This window comes from Gossypium arboreum, chromosome 3 (genome assembly GCF_025698485.1).
Source record: "Gossypium arboreum isolate Shixiya-1 chromosome 3, ASM2569848v2, whole genome shotgun sequence".
Taxonomy (NCBI): Eukaryota; Viridiplantae; Streptophyta; class Magnoliopsida; order Malvales; family Malvaceae; genus Gossypium; species Gossypium arboreum.
Window position 1 is genome coordinate 36,161,401 of NC_069072.1, and position 25,309 is coordinate 36,186,709.

Sequence of the window (25,309 nt, forward strand, 5' to 3'; positions counted from 1 at the left end):
GCATATGGCCATGTCTGATGATGGTTCGATAGTAGCTGAATTGAAAGATAGACTGTTATTTGTTCAACAAATATGTGATGCCCAAAAGGTTGATAATGAATTGATTGTAAAACGAGCTCAGTGCGAGATGGATGCTGATTCAGAGTTTAGAGTTGATGCTGATGACTGTTTGAGATTCAGAGACCGGATATGCGTTCTGAGAAATTCAGAGTTGATTCAGATGGTTTTGAATGAAGCATATAGTAGTCGGTTATCTATTCACTCAGGTAGTACAAAGATGTATAATGATCTGAAATAGCTTTATTGGTGGTATGGTATGAAACGAGATATTTTTGACTTTGTTGCAAGATGTTTAGTCTGTCAACAAGTAAAAGCTAAACATCAAGTGCCTTCAGGACTTCCTGAGTGGAAGTGGGACAGAGTTACTATGGATTTTGTATCTGGTTTGTCGTTGACACCGAGTAAAAAGGATGTAATTTGGGTTATTGTTGATAGATTGACTAAATCGGCTCATTTTATTCCGATACGTACGGACTACTCACTGGATAAGTTGGTGGAATTGTATGTTTCTTAGATTGTGAGATTACATGGTCTGCCTATATCTATTGTTTCGGATAGAGATCCGAGGTTTACATTGCAGTTTTGGAAGAAACTGCAAGATGCAGTAGGTACAAAATTACATTTCAGTACTGCTTTCCATCCACAAACAGATGGCCAGTCTAAGCGAATCATTCAGTTACTTGAGGATATTTTGAGATGTTGCATTCTCGAGTTTGAAGGTACGTGGGAATGATATGTACCTCTGATTGAATTTGCGTATAATAACAGCTATCAATCGAGTATCAAAATGGCACTTTATGAGGCTTTATATGGTCGTAAATGTCGTACGCCATTGTACTGGACTAAGCTCAGTGAAAATAAGATACATAGAGTTGACTTGATCAGAGAAACTGAATAGAAAGTAAAAGCGATCCGTGAAAGTCTGAAAGCAGCACCGGATCGTCAGAAATCTTATACGGACTTGGAACGTAAAGATATAGAGTTTCAGATTGGAGATAAAGTTTTCTTGAAAGTCTCACAATGGAGGAAAATACTTAGATTTGGTCGTAAAGGCAAATTGAGCCCGATATTCATTGGGCCATATAAAATTATAGAGCGTACTGGGCCAATTGCTTACAGATTGCTGTTGCCACCTGAGTTGGAAAAGATACACAATGTATTCCATGTTTTGATGCTTCGGAAGTATCGATCTGATCCTTCACATGTGATTAGTCTGTTTGATATTGAAATTTAGCCTGATATGACCTACGAAGAAGAACCGATTCGCATTTTGACTCGTGAGGCTAAAGAATTGCGAAATAAGAAGATTTCATTAGTTAAAGTATTGTGGGATAAGCATGGAGTTTAGGAAGCAACATGGGAGCTAGAGGGTACAATGAGAGAACGTTATTAGAACCTATTCACCAGTAAGATTTTTGGGGACGAAAATCCCTATGGGGGGAGAGTTGTAATAGCCCAATTTAGACCCTAATCGAAATGGTGGTTTCAGGAGCACGAATCTGAGTCAGAAAAATATTTTTAAATTATTTTTTGTATGAATTTATATCCTGTGAAATTCTCGTGATTTAATTTCGTCGTTTAGGTGTCCAATTAAATAAAATGACTTAACCACGTAAATAGAAAATTAGATAGTTTAAAGTATAAGGGCCAAAAAGTTAGTGGCTTTCTAAGTTGAGGCATTTAAGTTGCAAATAGCCCATAACTTATTAGGGGTACGGTAATGGGTTTTTATTATAAGGTTTTTCATAAAAATTAATTAAGGTTATTTTTGTAAACTAACATTATAAACAATTATAATATAACATATATATTATAAAACATAAAATAAAGTTTACATTTTTGTTCTAATGGTTCTTCATTGCCGAAACTAAAGAAAATAAAAAGAAAAGAAAGCAAGCTAGGGTTCAGCCAATATTCAAGCTCAATCAAGGTTCGTTTTTGTTTAGTTTTTGATAATTTCTACGTTTTTGAGATCGTTCTTCTAAAACTACAAAACCCAAGCTTTAATTTTTATTTTGATGAATATTTGAGTTGTGCTCATTGTTGATAGTTTGTGATTTTTGTTGTTTGATGATGAAAAATGAAAGATATGTTTTAGATTAACATATTTTGTATTGGAGTTTTTGATGATTTTGAGTAATTAGGACTTAATTGCAAAAATAATAATTTGAGGGACTAAAATGTGAAATTGATAAAATATATGGACTTGTATAAGCATGGGTACCATTCGGCCTAACATGGGTATTTGGAAATTTTGTGTATTTTGTGTTTTGTGCAATAGGGACTAAATTGTAAAAAGTGTAAATGTCAGGGGTAAAATGGTAATTTTCCTATTTATGTGTTCTTGGACTAAATTGAATAAAAATATGTTTGAATGAGCTTAATTTGAATATGTTTAGATCAAGAACCAAAGAAATCAGATTTGGATCGGGGAAAAATGAAAGTTGTCGACTAGCTGCCCGATTCTGTTTTGTATCATCCGAGGTAAGTTTATAAGTAATTAGACGTGTTTATTGATAATTTAATGCTATATTTACATGCTGTTATGAAATGTTAAGATTAAATTATGCTATGGTCGAATGTGTTTGAATATGGTTACTACACTTTCGAGTTCGATTCGACTGAGATACGAAGTTTGAAAGCCCCGTATGAACCTTAGGAATAGCTAGGATACATATGTCATGACATAGGATTCCGATATATGTGTGCGAGTAATTCCATGGCATCAATTTTTGATTTCTATATGTGTTTACGAGTAAGACCCTATCTGGGACAATGGCATCGATATGTGGCTACATGTAAGACCACGCCTAGGACGTTGGCATTGTACGATTTATGTGATTATTTGAGTGTCCTATCCAATTCTGAATGGTTCATCGGGCAAAGGTAAATCGTGTATGATCAGGTATGAGTTAACTTGATAATTACTTAAGATAAGGTAAGAAAGTACTATGTATATGTGCCGTAAATCATGTACAATGCAAATGAAGAATCCATGTGTATTTGATATGCATATCGGCTTGTGAATGAATAATTTGTGTAGTATTGAAATGATACTTAGTATGTGTTTATATTTAATTTGAGTATTCGGCTACCTAGATATTAGCTATACATGAGACGTCATTTGATGATTCTTATGTTGTATAAATGAGTAAATGGATGTGTGGTTTATTATGACTATTTGGTTGGAAGTTGATTTATAAGTGTTAAATGGCCATATGTGCATTCGGCTTAGGTGGATTATAGTCTATGAAAAATACATCATATATGGAATTTATAAGTTTGAGGTCAAGCATAAAAATGTTAATGTATTTTGTTTGGTTAACATGAGTCAATTATGATAATGAGTTGTTTATTTGCTTATGACTTACTAAGCTTTGATAACTTACTTTGTGTGCTATGTTTACTCTGTTTTATAGATTTTGAAGTCAAGCTACAAGCTCGAGAACTGTTAGCCAAGCTCATCACACTATCTACAGCTTCGGTATTTAGATAATCAAACTCGTATTATGGCATGTATAGGCTGGAACATACTTTTGAGTTATTGATTTTGGTTATGTATTTAAGCCATGTGAAAATGGCTTGTTATTTATGTTTAGATTTGGTTTTATGTGTGTTTGGTTACAAAGTTTAGTAAGCTTGGTATTGATAATTCGGTTATGTTTACTGTGCTTGAAATTCGTTAGTTTAAAGTGCCTAGTATTATGAATGAATGACTTGTGGTAAGAGTTTTATGCATTGGAAATGCCTTACCTTCATGTTCGAAATTTTAGTCATTTTTCTTATGGATTATGTATATCTTATTTATTAAGCTATGTACTAAGATGCGTAGTAAATGTGGTAGTTTATATATGCTAGAATTGGTAAATAATTTTAATCATACTTGAGTATAATTTGGTTAAGGTTATACATGAGTATAAATGCTTATAAGTTCGGTATTTAATTATTATTATCACGTGATATATGCTGGATTTTAATTGATGAATCAGCTATTGGCTATACATATATATCTAGGTATTTGACATATCAGTTATGGTATTACTATACGTACACGCTCATAGGTAATTTAGTTGATTTGGCTATGGTATTTATGTATATATATGAGTATTTTCAGCTTGTTAGATATATGGTATGGCGTATGGCAAATTACACAAATTTGATGTATTGAAAAAACCTTATATGACCGAAAAGGTAATTAAATTATTGGTAGCTTGACTGCATATTATCTGTTATGTGTTGCTTCGACACTATATGGTGTGTAGGGATGGGTGGGTGTTTTTAACCCCACATGGTGTAATGGGATGGACGGAGATGGTGTGTAGAGGATAGAGGTAGGATTCTGTATATCTGACTGGATTATCTGATTCTAAAATCTGTATCTACTAAGGACTTAAGTCTATATTTGTATATGCTCTACATATAGGAATACTGTGTACATTTGCATGTTTGTCTATTCTATTCACGTAACCCTCGGACATAGGCGAGTCGGCGCGACAGAGGTTCAGCGATGACCACTAGTTAAAACTGCTTTTGAGTTTTTGATATTTTTAAGATTTTGGATTTATCTAAAAGTTTGTAAGTTTTTAGACTCTCTGCACTGTATGGTTTTAACTGTTGGTTTTGGTTTTGGGTTAGATTGTTTTCTACCCTGCGTTGTTTGTCTAAACGATTAACGAAAATAATGGTTTAACGCAAACAATGATTTTTTTTGGAAACACGAACTAGGTTTCTAAAATATAATGACTTTTATGATTTTTGCTGCAAACTTGTTTTGGCGAATGGACAAACTCACGATGGTTTTGATAATAAACAAGTAAATGATTATGTTTTGTAAAATTTGGACACTTTATAACAACTTTTTAAGGTTTCTGTCAAAATGAAAACAGTTTCAAAATCCTTCTTCGTAGCACTCCTGAATTTGACCATAACATCTAGGCTGGGTTTGGAGAGTTATATTTAGTGGTATCAGAGCTAGGTTGCAAAACTCGGGATGTAAATTTTGGGTACCAAAATTGGGTTTGAAAAAAGACTAGTTTGCAAACAAAAAAAATTATTTCTTCGAGTCTCCGGTGCTGATCCTGTAAGTACTTTTGAACCTAGAAAACACTGTAATTAGACTCTCTGAAACTGTAATGAGTTAGTTAGAGACAAAACTTCTGAAACATTTCTGAACTTCTGATATTTGAGGCATAAAACATCTGCTAATAAGCACTAAAACTGATGCATAAAATTTTATACTATAGATAAAACTGAAACTACGATGAGCGATCGTAAAACTCGCAGTCTTGGTATTAGTGAGCGCGGCGGGCGCTGTAAGAGAATTCAAGCTGAGTCTTGGGTAGTATGCCAAATCTGGATACAAGTGAGACACTGGTTTCACCGGCTATTAAGATTAGGTCTCAAAGCCGATCGATTGGGTTGGGTCTCAAAGTAGATCAGTTGGGGATGACGCATTATCCCAAGCCATGTTGAGACTGTTGGAGAGGATCGTTGGACCCTATTCTTGATTTGGGGGCCGTGGGATGGTAACTAAACGACTCCGACCGAATAGACTTAAGCTGTTAATGGGCATCACTAGACTCTCCCATACTATGGCTGAGTACTGGTTGGAGGCCACTGAAAGGGTAATGAACGATATCAACTGCACTCCTGAGCAGAAACTGAAGGGAGCAGTTTCTCTACTTCGCGATGAAGCTTATCAATAATGGTTATTGATTCAGAAGGGTACTCAACCGGATCATCTAAACTGGGATTACTTTAAGACTACTTTTTATGGAAAATATGTGGCCGTGAGCTATGTTGATTCTCGTAGATGTAGGTTCATAAATCTCACGCAAAGCGATAAGTCTGTGGCCGAGTATGAGGCCAAATTTCTGAGACAAAGTTATAATGCTCAAGGTATGGTGACATCTGAGTATGAGAAGTGTGTCCGTTTTGGAGACAGTCTGAGGGTATTAATAGCTCTTCAGAGGGAGCGAGAGTTTTCCATTCTTGTAGATAAGGCGAAGATCGCCTAGGAGGTTAAACGCATGGAGTGCCAGAATAGAGATCAAGAAAGAGGCAAGAATAAGAGGGATTCAGAGCCCTCTAGTTTTGTTCAAAGGCCTAAGAAACGGGCTAGACCTGATGGGCCTGTTAGATTGGGAGTCCCTGTTGCTCCTATTAGGATTCAGCTTTGTAGTGATTGTGGTAGGTGTTATCCGGGTGAGTGTTGGTAGAGGTTAGGGGATTGTCCATGATATGGGTCACTAGAGGATAGGATTAGAGATTGTCCACATCATGCTGATCAGATACAAGCTACAGGACTGGGTTTTATTTAGCCTCAGAAGGTAGTTCAGCAGCCACCTAAGGGCCATGGTCCGACTAGGGGTGGTAATTGTATATGTCGAGGACAGAGAGCATAGGTCAGAGGTGCTAATAAGATTGAGGCGAGGCAGCCTGCACTAGTTTAAGCTGCTCAACACCGAGAGGATAGAGATGCCCCTGATGTGATTACGTGTATGTTTTTTATTTTTGATGCCCCATATACTACTTTGATAGACATAGGTTCTACACACTCCTTTGTAGCAAGTTCAATTTCTGAAAACTTGGGGATTTCTATTGAGTGTACTTCTAGTGAGATCTCTATGCTGAGCCTATTAGGATAATTTTTTTGGGTAAATAGACTATATAGGAATGTACCGCTAGAAGTACAAGAGGTTGTGTTTCCAGAAAATCTAATGGAGTTACTGTTTGACGAGTTTGACTTGATTCTAGGTATGGATTGGTTAGTAGAGCACCGAGTTAGTTTGGACTGCGTGACTAAAAGGGTCGTTCTAAGGACCGAGGATGATAAGAAAGTGGTTGAGATCGATGAGGGTCGAGATTACTTATCTAATATGATCTCCGCTCTAGTGTCCAAAAAATTGGTTCGAAAAAAAGTGTGATGCATATTTAGCCTATGTTAGTGTTTCAGTTTCTGCGGACTCTTCTATCGGGGATATTAGAATAGTAAGAGAATTTCTGGATGTATTTCCTAATGAGCTATCAGGTTTACCTCTAAATTGAGAAGTTGAGTTTGGCATTGAGCTTCTACCAGGTTCAGCTCCGGTGTCCATGTTTGATCAGTTTCGTAGGGCTACGGTATTCTCAAAAATAGATCTCCCTTATGGGTATCATCAGCTTAGAGTTAAGGAAGATGATATTCATAAGATGAATTTTAGGACTTGTTATGTGCACTATGAGTTCCTAGTTATGCCTTTTGGTTTGACGAATGCTCCAGCTGCATTCATAGATCTAATGAACTGAGTTTTTCAGCTATATCTAGATCAGTTCGTTGTGGTCTTCATTGACGATATTCTAGTGTACTCTAAGATTGAGGATGAGCATGATGAGCATCTCAGAGTAGTGCTTTAGATACTTTGAGAGAAACAACTCTACGCTAAGTTGAGCAACTGTGAATTCTGGTTGCGAAAGGTAACATTTCTGAGGCACGTGGTTTCTACTGAGAGAATCTAAGTTGATCCTAGAAAGATTGAGGTTGTGCTTCATTGGAAACAGCCTAAGAACATCTCTGAGATTCGTAGTTTTCTAGGCCTTGCGGGTTATTATCGGAGGTTTGTTGAGGGATTCTCACTAATTGCATCTCCCTTAACTAAGGTTTTGCACAAGAATGTTCTCTTTGTCTAAATCGATGTGCAATAATCGAGCTTCGAGAATCTCAAGTCCATTCTGATTTAGGCTCTTGTTCTAATACAGCATGAATCTGGTAAAGAGAGTGGTTTATAGTGATGCGTCTGATAAACCGTAATTTATACATATTTTTACCCCACTTTTAACGCATTGTATGGATGATTTCCTATTAGAATTGGTGAATTCGATGCTCCTAATGCTTTAATTTCATGTTTTATACTTAGGAGAGCATAGGAGAGCGAAAGGAAAGAGAAATGGGCCAAAACTGGAGAAAATGGGCCAAAGTACGAAATCAACACGGCCTGGACTTCCTCACACGGGCAGACCACACGGCCGTGTCAATTTGGCAGGCTCGAGCACGGCCTAAAATAATCACACACGGGCGTGCCCCTACTGAGCCCAAGTTGAGTCCAATTCGGAAAAGGCTAATTTTGAGGGCTCTTAGGCATTCCAAAGCCTATAAATACACCTTAGAGGAGGAAGAAAAGAAAGGCACAGAATAGGGAGTAAGGAATTACTCGAAGAAAGTAAATTGATCCATCTTAGAAGCCGGATTCACCATCAAGACTGAAGATCTCTCCTCAATTTCCCCTTCAGGAGTTTTGGTTTTCTTTATGTTTTGTATTCTTGATTACTCTGATATGTTTTCTTATTTAGTTATGAACTAAAACCCGTAAATACCTAAGGGGAATGAAACTTAAGATGAATCTTGTTATTATTTTCTAAATTGTATGACAAATATTTAACTTGTTCTTAATTATGTGTTCTTAATTCTTGTTTTTATATCCCAGGATACTGATTCAAGATAAGCTCTTATTTAGAGGAGGAATAGACCCTATCTAAGAGTACATTTGTCATAATTAAGCGGAGTTGATTGCGCGTCTAGACATAGGGTGACAAGATTTTGCAGGATTAGGGTGAAACCTAATAAGGGGATCCATAGATCGAGTTAATGCAACCCTAGGATGTTAATTAGAGAAAGGTCTCAATTATTCAATCTAGGGATTAGACGTTATTAGTCTTGAATAGGGATAATAACATAACTTAGGTATCTCTACAGAACAAGTTAAATGAATAAATCATCTGATTTGGAGCCAAAATAACATGTACAGTCTAGGTGGATTTTTCCTTAGATATTGTCATAATTCAATCAATTTTCCCAAAAGCAATTCCTCAATTCCATTCTCTGTGAATTCTTAGTTTAGATAATTAGTTAGTTAAAACAAAAACCTCTTTATTCTTAGGCTAGATAATAAAAAGACAGTTATTACTAGTACTTTTAGTTCCCTTGGGTTCGACAACCCAGTCTTGCTAAAACTATACTACTGTTCAATAGGTACACTTGCCTACTTCACGATAATAGTTAGTTTCAAGAACGATTAAATCTAAATATTTAAAACCTATCACGAAATCACGCGATCAGCATCGTACATCGGTTTGGGATGTGTACTGATACAATATGGTAAGGCTGTGGCTTATGAGTCCTGTCGGCTTAAGTCACGCAAGGGAAATTATTCGACACACTATCTCAAGTTAGCTACTGTACTGTTTACTTTAAAGATCTAGAGGCACTATCTGTATGGTGAAAGGTGTATCATCTACTCCAATCACAAGAGCCTCAAGTACCTCCTTACTCAGAAGAATTTTAATCTTAGGCAGCGTAGATGGAGTGTGCTGCTTAAAGATTATCATCCTGGTAAGGCTAATGTGGTGGCCGATGCTCTTAGTCATAAAGTGATGTCTAATTTGAGGGAAATGTTCGCTCATCTCAATTTGTTTGATGATGGAGGTCTATTATCCAAATTGCAAGTTAAGCCGACTTGAATTGAATAGATTCGAGGAAAACAATTAGGGGATGAGTCTCTAGTTCTGTAGTTTCTTTAGGTTGAGAGTGGCAGTACTTCTGATTTTGGACTGAATAAGGGTGGAGTTCTATGTTTCTAAGGACAAGTTTGTGTGCTGAACGATTCTGATCTTAGACAGTCGATTCTGAGGGAAGTGCATAGTAGCCTTTGTGCTATGCATCTTATTGGTAATAAGATGTATCGGGATCTTTGTGAACTGTACTGGTGGCTGAATTTGAAACATGAGGTAACTGATTTCATTTCTCGTTGTCTGATGTGTCATCAAGTTAAGGTTGAGCATCAGTTGCCTTCGGGTTTGCTCCAAACCATTAAAATTCCTTTATGAAAATGAGAGCATGCAGCGATGGACTTCATTAGTGGGTTGTCTTTAACACCCACTAAAAAGGATTATTTATGGGTCATTATGGATAGATTGACCAAGTCCACCCATTTTATTCCAGTTCGGATCGACTACTCTCTGTAAAAGTTAACGAAGCTCTACATTTCTGAGATTGTAAGACTGCACGGGGTTCCAGTTTCAATAATCTCTAATAGGGATTCTCACTTCACCTCTCAGTTCTGGAAGAAGCCTTATGAAGCTTTAGGTTTGAGATTGGACTTTAGTACTGTGTTCCATCCTTATACCAATGATCAATCAGAGAGGGTGAATTAGATAAAGGAGAATATGCTTCAAATTTGTGTGTTTGATTTTCGAGGTAGTCCGGAGGATTTTCTACCGTTAGTTGAGTTTGCTTACAATAACAGTTTTCAGTATAGCATCCAGATGGCACCTTACGAGGATATGTATAGTTGTAAGTGTCGTACTTTGCTGTGCTGGACTGAGTTGGGTGAACAACAGGTTTTGGGTCCTGAATTTGTTTCTGAGACTAAAGATAAAGTTAGATTGGTCTGGAGGCAATTTCTGATAAACAGAAGTCTTATGCATATCTTTAAATGAGGGATATCAAGCACTTTGTGAGTGATTTTGTATTCCATATGGTATCTCAATGGAAGAAAGTTCTGCGATACAGTCATAAGGGCAGGTTAAGCCCTAGGTTTATTAGGCCGTATCGAATTCTAAAACGTGTGCAACCGATTGCTTATCAGTTAGAGCTACCTCTAGAGTTAGACCATATCCATGATGTGTTTCACGTCTCGATGTTGAGGAGGTATCAGTCTAATCCATCTCACTTTGTCTTTGTTGAGGAGATCGAGGTTAGATCAGACTTGACATTTGAGGAGGAACTGGTTCAGATTTTGGATCAAGATGTTAAACTTTTGAGAAGGAAATCCATATCGTTGGTACAGGTTTTGTGGTGGAATCATGGCACTAAGGAAGCTACGTAGGAACCTAAGGACTTGATGAGCCAGCAGTATCCTTAATTGTTCGGATCAGGCGAATTTTGAGGCCAAAATTTCTTTTGGGGGTAGAGTTGTAGCACCCTGAATAATTTATTTTTGTTACTGTAAATCATGACATAAATGAGTATATGCATCTGTGGTTAAGAGTTCTAGGTGTGTGTTTGAAGTCTTGGGTTCAAGTCCCACTTTTGGTGAATTCTGTTATTTTTTATCTAAGCTTTATCACTGTTAGGTGGGCTTATGTTGTATTGTTTGTAAACTCATATCAAAATGAGCATGCTGGTTTGAGCGGTATGAAGTTAACTTGTTGGAGGTCCTGTGTTTGAACTCCCGTGTGAGCGTGGGTGTTATTTTTGGCGTTGGTTGTTAATAGTAGTTCGGTAAAAGTGGGATTTTGAGTTGGTTAGGTTGTTAGTGGATATAATGGGATTTTGTTTAAATATTGTTTTATTTTAGTTTTTCTCTCTTCTCAAAAGTCTAACGTTTAGTTTCCTCTTTTCTCTGCCACGTTCTTCATCCTCTTCTTTTTCCTGTAATTCTGTCTATAATCTGCTGTCGTATCATTGTATTTCAAAATTCGGGTGTTCATTATGTGATTCTGGTAAATGGGATTCCATTTGACTGTAGGTTTCTCTGTAATTAGTTTCTTTTCCTTTCTATTAGACTTTAGATTTCTTTTTAGTTGTTTCCATTCGTGTCCTTTGTTGAACTTGATTCGCAAACGCAATCAAAACTATTGCGGATTTCTGCACAATCATTAATCAAATACAATCAAGATTCGCTTAAACCTTATTCTTGATTTATTTTTTATGCATATCTTATTTATCAAGTTTATTGTGTTTATGGATTCCATAAGAAACTAATCCTCTTATAGTCGAGTTAGTGTAGCACACTATACCTGGTCTGGTCACCGTCCCGAGCTATATGGTATTATAGCAATAAAATTGTAACATTATTCATAATTTAATCAAACTTAATCAAAATGACTCATATTCAATCATTTCCATGCTATTCAATAAAATTGGGACCTAAATCAAGCTTACAAAACATTTTAAACAAACCGACATCAATTTTGGGTTGATATAAAACTTTTACAAAATATCAAGAACAAAGTGTATAGAGGTCACATGACCGTGTGACTACTCCACACACCCGTGTTCCCAAACCTTGTACGATTCGAATTTAGGGTTGCATGGCCATGTCATCAGGTCTTGTAACTCTTTGAGATGTTGTGAACAATTCTTGAACTAAAAATTAAAGGATCACACAGCCGTGTTACATGACCATGTGAGGCACACAGCCATGTGGTAGCCTGTGTCACAATCCGTGAGTGCCCTAAACTACATTCTCATATAACTAAACCCTTTAGCACAACAAACTTAAAATTCGAATAACTCAATCTACATTTAATATTTTCACATGAAACAAATTTCATTCATCTACATATTCATCTATGACTAATTCTCAACCTTTAAACTTCACAAAACTATGCGTTTTAAGGTACCAAAATTTTTCGACAAGTTTCGACCATTAAAACAAAAATTCATTAAAACCCGAGAAATCCTAGATGAAACTTCAAAGTTACTTTAGAAAGCTTCTAATTAGGTTAAAACTAATTGAAAAACACTTTAAAACCAAGTTTTTATCCACAAACTCAAAATTCACCATTAAAGACCCGATTTTCGACTTTTAATCAAAACATGGGACTTAAAGGCTAAAAATTCAATTTCAAAAACCCAATAACATTAAAAACTAATGAAAATACGAATGGTTACCTTTAATGAAAGGAATAAAAAGTTTTTGATGCAAATTCGAAAAACCGACAAATGGAGAAGATGATGAAATTGATGAGATTTTTAGGTAATTTCTTGAAGATTTAAAGTGGTTTAATGCTTGGAAATGATAGAAATTCAAAGTATTATAGTTTCGGAGTCTAAAAGCAATTGAGAGAGTTTGTAATAGTATGGGATGGCAACACTAAGGAGATGGGAAGAAGCATTCCTGAAAAAAATGGGAATGGGGATTTATTAGGTTGATTTTGAAAAATTGGTTTAATCGCTTTATAAGGACTCAAAGCTTTTACCCTTTTAGAAATCAGTCCCTTTTCTAAAATTAAAGACATTTAAAACTCGTTTCCAAAAAGTGACTTAACTCTATGAAAACCATTGTTGAAAACATTATCGAGTTCCAACCTTATGAAATTTCGAGCTCATATAGGCCAAAATTCCTAAAATACTCCTAAAACTCCTAGGCCCTATTTTGGGGTTTGACAATTGGCACTACAATTCTAACATATATTCAACAACCATTCAATCAAAACATGTGAACAATTTGGTTTCATTCTTTAAAACTTCAGGTAGCAAGCATCAAAGTTCATCCACAAACCAAACCTTTAAATGTTCAAATACCTTATTGCAAATGCATAACATAACATAACCAATTTGACCATTCATCAAGTTTCCAACATTCCAAATTGCATATTTACCTAAACATACCAAAATACCCATTTGAATGCATCTAGATATCACCATATGCATCCACCATCACAACCAATCGAAATACTAGTTGAGATTTACATCAATATACACATATCATACTTCAATTAACATAAAACATATGCACAATGCTCATAACATATATATACTGAAAACCTATTTAGATTCCACTTATAACTGACCAAGATAAACAAGTATCTACCAAATGAGTTGTTGGACTGTGTGATCTCCAGCGACATTCCAATTGACAGCAAAATTCTAACAATCTACAAGGAAGAAAACCAAATAGGGTAAGCTTATGTAAAGCTTAGTATGTTCGTAAAAAAAATTACATACCTTTCAACTTAAGTTTACAATTCATACATAACATATAAATCACATCCCTTTTCTTGTTTCATGACTCCTACCATGTCAAATGGTTAGACCTAGATAAATCAAATCATCAAAACATAACATACCAAGATTTATATACCAAGTTATAATCAACATGACATAATTCATCATATTATCTTGTTCCATTTCCTTTTAAATAATTAATTGTTTTGCTCGGAGAACAATAGTAAATTGAGTTCGAATACAAGGAAGGGTAATACTCAGAAAGCTAACAAAAGGACATTAACTGATACATGATGTTGTTCACACAAGCTTCAGAGAATTTGCAACACATGCAGGATCTCAAGCCGTCGGTATGGTATCCATCATCAGTACATAGTACCTACTAAATAACTATCAAATGATGCCATAACGTCTTTCAGCTATGGTCTTAGTCCTATTTACCATGATGCCATAGCATCTTTCAGCCATGGTCTTACTCACTTCCGTCATGGTTCCATAGTGTCTTTCAACTATGGTCTTACTCATTTTTATCCTAATGCCATAGCATCTTTCAACTATGGTCTTACTCATTTGAATCAAATTAACATGCTCATATATGTTTCATATGATATACCACTCAATTCACACATACTCATTTACTATGCTTCACAAATCAATCATTCATTTCTAATTTTATGACTTACCTCAATTAATCATGTTAACCTAATACGTACTTACCTAAATGAAGCAACAACACATACCAAAATGATTACTACTTGACAACTTTTTGTAACGCCCCAAAATTCTTATTTTTTTTATTGTGAAAATGTGACAATTGTGTATCTGCTTCAATGGTTATGTGTTCTGGGTGTATGTGAGAGGTCTCAAGTTCAAGCCTTGCTTTTGACAAATTTTGGGTTATTTTGGAATTAAGCCTGATACTAGTTCAGCAGGCTTATATTTAATTACTTGTAATCTCATATCAGAATAGGCCTGCTGGTCTGGTGGTTAGGTGGAGTGTTGGTGTGTTGGAGGTCCTGAGTTCGAATCCTTGCACGAGCGTGGGAGTTTATTTTTGCTAGCTTGATCGAGAGAGAGTTTCGATCAAACAGGAATTCTGAGGAGGTTGAGTAGTGGGGTTTAGTGGGAGAAAATCAAGGATTTTCGATCACATCTTGGTTTTCTCTCTTCTCGAATTTTTCTCCCAATTTTCTTTTTGACGGCTGTTCTATTCTTCCGCCTTCCACTGAAATTTTGCCTCCCTTTTTCCCATTCATTTTGATTTTCATTTCAATTGTCTCCTTTTAGCGTACCCTCTGATTAGTTGTTCGGTAAGTGAAGGTAAATGTTTTGGGTTGTAATTTTGTTTTTCCAATTATCGTTTGGAGACTCATTATCTATCTTAGCAACAACAAATCAAGAAGATAAGGGTTCTCCTCGTGCTGAATCGTGACAGAATCGTTCGAGGTTGTTACGTAAGTGTTAAACATTCGATTTGAAATATTGTCAGTTTCATGATTTCGGTTTAATCGAGAACTAAGACTGATCTTAGGAGGTTAATAGTATCAATTTTAGGTGCTGGTTTACTCGAGAATGATTCTACATCGAAATAGTACCAAGTGTGTTCCCAAAAATGCAAAAAATAGGGTTTCGGCGAAAGCCAAAAACCCCACTATCGACGCCACACGGGCGTGTGGTCACCCGTGTGGTAGGAAATGTGCCATAACACGAGTGTATAATCGACGAGGCCAGGCTGTACACACAAGACACAGCCGAGTGATGGCCAGGTAGGCTGTGTGTGACACACCGGCTGAACTAATTTGGGTCGTGTGAGCTACAAGGGCATGTAGGTTCACATGGGTAAACCACGCCAGCATGTGGGATTTTGGGCCAGGCCCGTGTGGCCCACATGTGCAGGCCACATGGGCATGTGAGCCCATTTTTCACCGATTTGATTGCTAAGTTTTCACATGTCGCCCTAGTCGACTGTGAACCTATTGTAGGGTTGGTAAGCATTACTTAGACCCCTAACTATGTGAACTGACTGATTAATGGATATATATTGAGTATGATGATAGTATGCATGTATACATTTACAGATTATATGTACAAATATCATTAGATAGCATGTTATGTATAGTATGTTGCATTGCATGGGGTTGAGTTGATTTTATTTTGAGGAAGTGTATTGAAAGGCTCTTAAGCCTAATATACTGGTAGCTCAGCTGCAAACTACTGTTTTGTGCCACATTCGGTACTACCTGGAGTGTAGGGATAGGTAGGTTGATTTATTCCCCACACAAAGTGTAGGGTTGGACGAAGATGGTGTGTAGAGGCTAGTTAGGTAAGACTTGGTTACTAAATATTATGTATCTGTTACTGATACTGTGATGGGCTAAGGCCCTTGTACATACTAATACTGATACTGAAAGGGGCTTAGGCCTAAGATTGTTTTTGAATTTGCACTGTGTTTACTGTTGTTTGTTTTTTGTGGGATTACACACTGAATTTACATAAACTCACCCCTCTCCATTTAATGTGCACAGGTAATCCCCAAACCTAGATAAATCGGGTGGCAGAGGACTCGATGGTGGCCACAGTTTTTGGACTTGTACAATTTGTAATTTGTAATTTATGGTTTTATTTACCATGGTTTATTTGGACGTAATTTGGGGACTTTTTGGGAATTTTTCTTAAATTTGGTTTTATTTATTTTTATGGATTTATAACTGCTAGGCATAGGAAAACTCGGTTTTCAAAAAGGCAAAGTTTTCTCTAAACACACGATTTACTCCAAATGGATTTAAAAGTTTCCGCAACGAATTCTGTTTAAAACAATCAATTAAACGAGTAAGGATTTTGAAATTAATAAGAGATAAGGAAAGTAATTAAATGGAAATGGATTGTCGTAGAAACTTAGTTTCCAAACACCCTATTATGTGACATCACTAGATTCGAACATAACATCTGGGCTGGGTTTAGGGTGTTACACTTTTCCTTTCACGCAGTTAACAATCAATCGATCTATTTCTTGATATGCGTGAATAAAAGCAAGACCGAATCTTGAAGAACTCGAAACCATGGAGTTTTGGTGGTGAGACTTTAAAAATGGGGAATATGATAACCTTAACTTATGTTTTACTTTGAATATTATTATTTTAACATTTTAAATTAAAAAATAACATGTAATTTAATTAATTCTATTTCAAAAACCATCCATCATGCTACATTATGGTCAAATTACCATGTTAATCCTCCCACTTTGACTTGATAAGCCATTTAATTAATAAAATTCAATAGAGATTAAGTTTTGCAACTTTTACGATTTAACCCTTTTTATTTAATTAACTATCTAAACATTCAAATTTCAAGATCAAATTTCAATACACCTATATAATAACTTCAAAAATATTTAATAAAAATATTTACGGCTTGGTTTATAGAAGCAAGATCCCAGAACTTTTTTTTCCAAAACTACTTGATTATAAGGACAACCCACTAATACTTTACTATCCATTCAATTAGAAAAATTTATTAAACCAAAATCCAATATAATATTATAATTGACTTGTTAATATTAAATAATAATATTTGCAAACTATCTTGTTGGATTTTTGGTCCTGCAATCACTATTTTTGACACCACTAGAAAATGGCCTATTATAGTTAGTGAGTGGACGTGTGATTAATTAATTACAATGTAGGGTTTTCTTAGCGGATCGGCTATTTGGGAGAGGAAGAACGTAAACCCTAAACTTGACAACCCTACAAAGTCATTTAGGTAGGAATTAAAAAAAAAATTGGTATGGCTTATTCGTGAACATCTTAGCCCCAAACTGATCTGAACTGTGAGGTTAAAATGTAACACCGCATACATGACCTAGATGCCAAGCCAAATATCGAGATGCCACACCATTGTCTCACATCAATTTTATTGTAATTATCAAAACTGAAATACATGTAGTTTTGATTTACTTTAATTACTCTAGCATTTCTGAGAATATTAAGTCATGTAACCTTAGTTTAGTATTTAATCATACTAACATACGACAAACAAACATAAAATGTACATATCTCAAGCACTGGGACAACATAGCAATTTTTTCCAAAAATGTTACGTAGGTATTGATATTGCCTCTACAGTATCAATATTTCATTTAAGTGGTATTAATACCACCTGGAAAATCAATAAAAAACTAGCATTATGTTTCTCACCAAATTTCAAACATTAGAAAATACCTATACCTTTCATAAGGTAGCAATAATTACACCCCAAGTATCGATACTCGTGCCAAGGTATCGATACTGTGACACCTTAAACCCAACTGGGACGAACATGTCCGAATTTGAAGCATTACATTAGTCACCTAAGTGGCTCTCCAACTAACGACCACCCAAGACACACCTCGACCTTATAACACCTCAATATTAATCTAATTATTAGTTATGTATTAATGTGGAAGCAAATTATGAGCCAATTTTAAACATTTCCTAGGTAATTTAACTTAAGGGCATTATCATCATTTTACCACCTATGGCAAAACTAACCCAATTTTATATCTAAGTGCTTATCAACCTTCATTTAGTCAAAATTATGCAAGTCTAAAAATTTCAGCTTAATTTGAGTTTGTTTACTATGTCTAATTAAAGTTTTATTATTAGGGACTAAATTGTAACAAATACAAACTATTAGGACATATTTCGAATATAAATTAAGTGCGTTTCTATCAAATTTTACCCATTATGAGACTAATCCTAAAACTTTACCAAGTTTCCTTATCATTTAAGGCTCTAATTAGAAAAATCAATTTTCAAAACTAAATTGTAACTTAAACAAATTTGAATACCAAATTAAAAAGACAAAAATTTAAACCCCAAACCCACACGGCTGTGTCCCCCAAACTTTGTGCCATCAAGCAACCATGTTCACATCGTGAAAAACTTTTAGACCGATCACACACGCCTAGGTGGAAATCCCACATGGCCGTGTGTGATAGCTCCAATCTCTATACACCTTTTGTCCACTTACCCACACGCCCGTGTGCAACCCATCACACGCCCATGTGGACAAGCACACGCCCGTGTGATTGCACCTATTTTTGTGAAAATCTCCATTTTGAACCCGATTTTGCATATTTTAATGGCCAATTAAACTCGATTTAACTAAGATTAATTAACATACATATGCATACACCTTCAATTGAATTTATTGACATCAATTAAGCCTCAATTATATAGAATTTAGCAATCAATTTCATACATAAAAAAAACACCAGATAAATCAAACAAGTGGTGTACCTTAGTCACTAGTAAACCACTATTTGGAAGCTTCATTTTAAACAATCGTTAGTATAAATTTCATGCCTCACACACCGTATTATCAATCACCATGTTATTAAGAAACAATACACCATAAATCATTCAATAATTAAACTTAATCATGCATCATAATTATTATAAAACCATCCAAAATAAAATGTCCAATGTCCAATTGATAAACCATAAATTATACATATTTTTACCCATAAAACTATCCAAAATAAAATGTCCAATGTCCAATTGATAAACCATAAATTATACATATTTTTACCCCATGTTTGATGCATTTTATGGATGATTTTCCATTAGAATTGGTGAATTTAATGCTCCTAATGCTTTAATTTCATGTCTTATACTTAGGAAAGCATAGGAGAGCGAAAGGAACGAGAAAAGGGCCAAAAATGGAGAAAATGGGACAAAGTATGAAATCAACACAGCCTGGACTTCCTCACACGGGCAGCACACACGGCCGTGTCAATTTGGCAGAATCGAAGCACGACTCACACGGGTATAACACACGCCCGTGCCATTCTAACAGGCTCGAACATGGCCTGAAATAATCGCACACGGGCGTGTACCTGCCAAGCCCAAGTTGAGTCCAATTCAGAAAAGGCTAATTTTGAGGGCTCTTAGTCATTCCAAAGCCTATTAATACACCCTAGAGGAGGAAGAAAAGGGAGCCGGAGAATAAGGGGTAAGGAATTACTCCAAGAAAACCGATTGATCCATCTTAGAGGCTGGATTCATCATCAAGATTAAAGATCACTCCTCAATTTCCCCTTCAGGAGTTTTGGGTTTTCTTTATGTTTTTTATTCTTTATTATTCTGAGATGTTTTCTTATTTAGTTATGAACTAAATCCCCTAAATACCTAAGGGTAATGAAACCTAAGATGAATCTTTTTATTATTTTCTGAATTGTATGATAAATATTTAGCTTGTTCTTAATTATGTGTTCTTAATTCTTGTTTTGATATCCCATGATACTGATTCAAGATATCCTCTTATTCAGAGGAAGAATAGACCCTGTCTAAGAGTACATTTTCCATAATTAGGCGGAGTTGATTGCGCGCCTAGACATTGGGTGATAAGATTTTGCTGGATTAGGGTGAAACCTAATAAGGGGATCCATAGATCGAGTTATTGCAACCCTAGAGTGTTAATTAGAGAAAGGTCTCAATTATTCAATCTAGGGATTAGACGTTATTAGTCTTGAATAGGGATAATAACATAACTTAGGGATCTCTACGGATTAAGTTAACTGAATAAATCGTCCGGTTCAGAGCCAGAATAACAAGTACAATCTAGGTGGATTTTTCCTTAGGTATTGTCTCAATTCAATCTATTTTCCCAAAAGCAATTCCCCAATTTCATTCTCTATGAATTCTTATGTCTAGACAATTAGTTAGTTAAAAACAAAACCTCTTTATTCTTAGGCTAGATAATAAAAAGACAGTCCTTACTAGTACTTTTAGTTCCTTTGGGTTTGACAATCTGGTCTTGCTAAAATTATACTACTGTTCGATAGGTACACTTGCCTACATCGCGATAATAGCTAGTTTCAAGAACGATTAATTATAAATATTTAAAACCTATCACGAAATCAAGCAATCAAGTTTTTGGCACCGCTGCCGGGGAACTAAGATATTAGGAACACTCAATTTTTATTACTTTAGCCATTTATTTTTCTTGCAAATTAATTTAATTTAATTTATTATTATTATTATTTATTAATTTACTTTCTCTTGGCAGGTTTTTATAGTTTATGACTAGAAGAAACCCGTCAGGACCACTAGTTTTTGACGAAGAAATCGATCGCACAGTTCGCAGAAACCAAAGAGAAATAAGGTGAAGCTTAAGATACACAGAGAACGAGCAAGAAGACGATACTTAACCCTCAACCAAAGAGATAGCTGAAAACCAAGATAATCAGCTGCCTCCTGCAATTGCGATTAATTAAAATCCTACTCCACGCACTATGTATGATTATGCTAAACTTTCTTTGACAGGAACTGAATCGAGCATAGTTAGACCTGCTATAGCTACAAATACTTTTGAACTAAAACCTAACACTATTCAAATAATACAACAATTTGTTCAGTTTGATGGTTTGTAGGATGAGGATCCCAACACTCACTTAGCAAACTTTTTGGAACTATGCGATACATTTAAAATTAATGGCGTTTTTGATGATGTCATTCGTCTTCGGTTATTCCCTTTTTCATTGAGGAACAAAGCTAAATAGTGGTTGAACTCGTTACCACGAGGGTCAATTACTACTTGGGAACAAATGACCGAAAAATTTATACTAAAATATTTTTGCCGGCTAAAACGGGTAATTTACATAATGATATCTCTTCTTTTATGCATATGGATTTAGAAACACTCTACGATGCATGGGAGACATAAAAGGATTTACTGAGAAGGTGCCCTGACCATTGGTTACCGCTTTGCCTTCAGGTTCAAACATTCCATAATGGCCTAAATCCTTCAACTCGAGAAATGGTTGACACAGTTGCTGGCAGAACCATCAATAATAAAACACCTGAAGATGCTTATGAGTTCATAGAGGAGATGTCATTGAATAACTATCAGTGGCAAGTCATGAGAACAACGCCAACAAAAACATCCGATGTTTATAACGTCGATTTAGTCACCATGCTCTCTAATTAGGTAGAACTCTTGAATAAGAAAATTGATGATTTCCTTAATTCTTCACAGGTTCATCCAGTAATGCAGTGTGAAGCAAGTGGAGGTGGAACAAGCCATTCGAAATACTAACCCTATGGCCACAACATAGATAACGAGCAATTAAATTACATGGGTAATAATCCTCGACCTCAAAACAATCCATATAGTAATACTTACAATGCAGGTTGGAGGAACCACCCCAACTTCTAGTGGGGCAGTCAAGGAAATCAAAGACCACAACCGCCTCCAGGCTACCAACAACCACCCTACCAACAGGAAAAGAAGCCGAACCTTGAAGAGATGCTCTCAAAGTTTATATCGGTGTCAGAAACTCGTTTCTAGAATACTGAGATAGCATTTAAGAATCAACAAGCATCAATCCAAGGGCTCGAACCTCAGATAGGCCAGCTATCAAAACTGATTTCAGAAACACCACTAGGAAGTTTACCTAGTAACACCAAATATAAAGAGCATGTGAAAGCAGACACACTAAGGAGTGGAAACGTGTTAGTGGAAACTGAAAAGAAGCTAACACAAGAAGCCGTGGTAAGCGAAAGAGGGGATGAAAAATTGGAAAATAGTGACAAACTAGTACTGAAGGAATATAGAGCTCCAGTTCCAAAAAAGGCCGCATTGATGCACAATTCGATAAGTTTCTTGAACTTTTTAAGCAATTACATATCAACTTACCTTTTTTTTAAGCCATCTCGCAGATGCCTACATGCGCAAAATTTTTGAAGGAGCTTCTAACAAATAAAAGGAAATTTGAGAACTTATCTACAGTATAACTCAACGAGGAGTGCTCAACCATACTCCAAAACAAGTAGCCAACCAAACTGAAAGATCTAGGGAGTTTTACTATCCCTTGCTTAATTGGTAGTCAAAATGTTAAGAAAGCACTAGCTGATTTAGACGCTAGCATTAATTTGATGCCATATAAAATGCTCAAACAACTTGGTCTTGGGGAACCTAACCCTACTAAGATGAGTATTCAATTAGCCGATAGATCTGTTAAATATCCTAAGGGCATTATAGAAGACGTACTTGTGAAAGTAGATAAATTCATATTTCTTGTTGACTTTGTTGTGCTTGACATGGATGAAGATGTGGAAGTGCCCTTAATCTTAGGGCGCTCATTTTTAGCCACTGCTAGGGTTGTAATCGATGTGGGTGACGGTAAATTGGTACTTAGAGTAGGTAACGAGGAGATTATCTTTAAAATTTATGATACTATGAAGTTTTTCTAGGGAATAGAATGACTCATGTTATTTTATTGACTCTATTGATCATACTACTCAATACTCTTTTCAGGAAACTTTACAGAAGGACACGACCGAACTATATCTAGCTCAAGAAAAGGAGAAAAATGATAAACCTAATGTGACATGTAACATCCTGATTTTTCGGATTTATTCGTGGTTTGCAATATTTTATAAAGACTTTAAAATTTTGTATTTGGATGTGAAATTAATATTTTGAGTAAGTAAATGGGCTTATGGAAGGCCCATGAGTTGGCCAAAGCCCAGTTGAATTTTTGGAATTTTAGACTTAGGAGTTAGGGGTTCTGGCTAAGTGGCCCTTAAGTAGAGTTGTGGGTAAATTGCATCACAAAAAGATCCTTGGTAAAGTGGCAAGGGTGACGCCACTAGGCTCCTAGAAAAGTGGCGTGTGGAGCAGTGGGGAAGGCGTGGGATCGATTCCCTGTGTTGACAAATAGATGCATTTATTTTTAAGTGCAGGAGGGGTAAGTGTTGGAGTTCAGGTGGATTCTGCTAGAAGAGAGTTGGATCAGTTTAAATGCTTGGATTAAGGAGGGATAAGGGGAGAGATTTAAGGGATTTGGATGAGGCTAGGAGTTGCCGAATTATGGGAATTGAAGAGGAAAATCGGCGGGGGTATTAGGTTGGTATTTCGGCACTTAGGGTCTTGAGTGGTGCCGTTTTCTTCCGCTTAACACCTTAGGGTTGTTTTTCCTCTCTTTTCCTCTCTAGCAAAACTACCACCTCCCTATTCTTCTTCTTCTATTTTTCTACTTCAAAACTATTCATCAAACACCTTATCATCAGCACCTTTGCGAAATCACAAAAGCCAAAAACACGTGATCCTTTGCTTGTGCCGATTTCTTCAAAGCCAGGTCCTTCTATGTTCTTTGTTTTTATTAATCTATGATTATCTTTTCTTAATCCTAGATACCTGACAACAATTCTACTTCAAGGTTATAGTTCCACATTATCATCTTCTTCACCACCCAAAAGCCGAAAGTACCACTGGTTTAGGGGCTTATAGCTGAAACTTCTTCAAACTCTTGGATTCGGGTTTGACCATTGTTCTAAGGTTAGATCTGCACCGGATTGCGAGGAAATCAAGTAGGAGTAAGGGGTAAGTACTTATAATCTCAGATCTGTTCTTATTTTGCAAAGTTAAGAAAAGCCGAAATCCCTAAAATATAGGGAGGCTGTCGATTTGAGCATAAGGCTTTAAGGGTTTGTAACTGATGTTTTCTTTCGGTGATTAGTGCCTTCTTAAGTATTGGATTGAAAGCGTGAATCATTGGAGCAATCAGATTCGGAGCTAGCTATCGATTTTGGCAAAAGGTAAGATTTCAAAGGCTTGTAGGGACATGGTTCGATCATGGGTGAGTAAGTTTTGGAGTTTAGTGATTATGGTTTGCAAATAAACACTGTGCAAATCAATTGTAGGATATCGGAAGAGATCTCAGTAGCAGTCGTCGCAAATCAGGTGTGTACCGAACACCCTTTCTTAGTTCAAATCGACAAAAGCCGAAATGCTGAAATTCCGGCATTTCATAGGCTCGTGAGTATGCGAATGCTCTCAAGACATAGAGTAATTGTTAGATCTAGCACCGCAAAGTGGTAAGGAGGTTCGTGTGACATTTTAGCGTATTTCGAAAAAAGGGGCCTCGATGGGCCAAAACTAGGCCCAACGGGCTTACGGACCAATATGGGTAAGAGATGGGCAAAGTAGCCTGTCAGTTAGAGGGTAGAATCAAATTGCATAAAATTGTTAAGAATTACTAGAATAGCTTATGTTGTTACGTAAGTTACGAAATTACCCCTAAAGAGCATAATTACCGAAATACCCCTAGTGTTTAAAATGGTTGAAATGCATGAATAATTGATACTGTATTTTGCATATTATGCTTTTATTGATACCTGTTGCATGGGATTAGGGTATTGATGGAGGAAGTACTGAAAGTGGTTCATCCACGTCTTGGAGGCTTTGCCTCAACTTCTCGATATTTGAGCGGCGTTCTTGCCTTTGTGGAGTGTAGAAATTTGGGTGGGTTGAGATATTCCCACATGGAGTGTAGGGCTGGTGCAGGGGACTATGTAGCGGTTGGTAGGTTGAGTAGTCTCCCAGGATGGGTTTGCATGCATTATTACTCATTACTTATGTTCTTGAACCGGGCCTATGGGCCACCTTGTTATGTAAAAAGGGCTAAGGCCTTGCTCTGTGATTCGAAAAGGGCTTACATCCTTGTGTACTATTATCTGAATAGGGCTTAGGCCCAATGGGCTCGAGTGATTTGGGCTT

General features: G+C 36.2%; 1 non-coding gene across 1 annotated transcript; it reads right to left on the reverse strand.

The window, feature by feature from the left end:
- Positions 1-21,400: 21,400 nt before the first annotated feature.
- LOC128290813 (small nucleolar RNA R71) lies at positions 21,401-21,507 on the reverse strand. Its single transcript, XR_008280598.1, has one exon. It is a non-coding gene; the product is annotated as a small nucleolar RNA R71 (small nucleolar RNA).
- Positions 21,508-25,309: the final 3,802 nt, after the last annotated feature.